The following is a 2,330-nucleotide window of genomic DNA, read 5'->3' on the forward strand; positions in this document are numbered from 1 at the left end:
AAAGCAGTATATGGGGGCTGGAGAGATGGCTCAGTGGTTAAGAGCACTGACTGCTCTTACAGGGGACCCGTGTTTGATAACCAGCACCCACATAGTGACTATGAACTGTACTTAACTCTAGTTCCAGAGGAATCAGAAGCCCTCTTCTGACCTCCTCGGCATTGCACGACACGGGTGCACTCACATACATGCAGGCAATATACTCATACACATAAAATAAAAATAATAAAATATTTTTTAAAAAAAGAAAGCAGGATATGTCCATTTCTGCCTGTTTAAGAAGCATATTTTATCATCAATGATTGTAATACCTTAATATTAAACAGAAAAGTTATTCCAAGCAAACAAAACTAAGAAACAAGAAGACAAGGACCCAGAGTGGAGAGAAATGGGTGGTGGATTGGCCATAGAAATGGAATTATTGGCAACTAATTACTACAGGATGGGGGAAAGTACACCTTACTTGTGATCTCTAGATAGGCTGACTACACTCCAGTGTATGAAGCTTCACTGATGGACACCTAGGTATAAATGCTTGACTGGATATTAACATGTATGGCAGAATACATGAGGTCTGATGGTGTGATGAGGGGGCATGGATAAGTGAGGTGGTATAAATTTGATTTAGAACTGTTGTACGAAATATATAAAAACTCAATACTTTTTCATAAAACTTTAATAAAGGCTTTGAATGTGTTAAAAATTTAAATAAAATGAAGGTCAAAATTAATGAACTACAAACAGAAAACAATGTACAAAAGATGAATGACAATACGCTCACTGGCTTATTCCTTTCTGCCTGTTGACGTGGCCGAGGAAGCACTGCTGAAACCTCTCGTCTCCTCATGTCTAAGTCCAAGTCACCTAAGGAGCCTGAACAGTTGTGGAAGCTCTTCTTCAGAGGGCTGAGCTTCGAAACAACTGATGAGAGTCTGAGGAGCCATTGTGAGCAATGGGGAACACTCACCGACTGAGTGGTCATGATAGATCCAAACACCAAGTGTGCCAGGGGCTTTGGGTTTGTCACTTATGCCACTGTTGAGGAGGTGGAAGCAGCAATGAATGCAAGACCACACAAAGTAGATGGAAGAGTTGTGAAACCAAAGAGAACAGTGTCACGAGAAGATTCTCAAAGACCAGGTGCCCACTTAACTGTGAAAAAGATCTTTGTTGGTGGAATTAAAGAAGACACCGAAGAACATCACCTATGAGATTATTTTCAACAGTATAGGAAAATTGAAGTGATTGAAATCATGACTGACAAGGGCAGCAGAAAGAAGTGGGGCTTTGCTTTTATCACCTTTGATGACCATGATTCTGTGGATAAGATTGTCATTCAGAAATACCATACTGTGAATGGTCACAATTGTGAAGAAAAGCCTTGTCAAAGCAAGAGATGGCTAGTGCTTGTCTAGCCAAAGAGCCCGAAGTGGTTCTGGAAACTTTGGTGGTGGTCACGGAGGTGCTTTTGGTGGCAATGACAATTTTGGTTGTGGAGGAAACTTCAGTGGTCGTGGTGGCTTTGGTAGCAGCCGTGGTGGTGGTGGTGGATATGGTGGCAGTGAGAATGGCTATAACAGATTTGGTAATGATGGAAGCTACAATGATTTTGGCAGTTACAACAATCGGTCTTCAAATTTTAGACCTATGAAGGGTGGAAACTTTGGAGGCAGAAGCTCTGGCCCTTATGGTGGTGGAGGCCAATACTTTGCTAATCCATGAAACCAAGGTGGCTATGATGGTTCCAGCAGCAGCAGTAGCTATGGCAGTGGCAGAAGGTTCTAGTTTACCATCGGGAAACAAAGCTTAGCAGGAGAGGAGAGCCAGAGAAGTGACAGGGAAGCTACAGATTACAACAGGTTTGTGAACTCAGCAAGCACAGTGGTGGCAGGGCCTAGCTGCTACAAAGACATGTTTTAGACAATACTCATCTGTATGGGCAAAAAACTCCAGGACTGTATTTGTGACTAATTGTATAACAGGTTATTTTAGTTTCTGTTCTGTGGAAAGTGTAAAGCATTCCAACAAAGTGTTTAATGTAGACTTTTCACGCATGCTGTTGATTGCTAATGTAATAGTCTGATCATGATGCTGAATAAATCTGTCTTTTAAAAAAAACATGAATGAAACAAAGAATTGTTTCTTTAAAAATAGTAAGATACACAAACCTTTAGCAAAATTAACCAAAAGAGAGAAAGAGAGAAGTTAGATTAATAAACTCAGAAATTAAAAGGGGAGCATTACAATAGATCCTGAAGAAATCCAGAAGACCAAAAGGACACACTTTAAAAATTTGTATTCTTATAAATAGGAAAATCTAAAATTAACCA

General features: G+C 40.2%; 1 pseudogene; it reads left to right on the forward strand.

Annotated features, from left to right (window-relative positions):
• The first annotated feature begins 845 nt into the window (after positions 1-845).
• On the forward strand, positions 846-2,104 carry LOC103725146 (annotated as a pseudogene).
• The last annotated feature ends 226 nt before the right edge of the window (positions 2,105-2,330 follow it).

Source organism: Nannospalax galili, unplaced genomic scaffold, assembly GCF_000622305.1.
Source record: "Nannospalax galili isolate Female #2095 unplaced genomic scaffold, S.galili_v1.0 scaffold10, whole genome shotgun sequence".
In the NCBI taxonomy this organism is placed as follows: Eukaryota; Metazoa; Chordata; class Mammalia; order Rodentia; family Spalacidae; genus Nannospalax; species Nannospalax galili.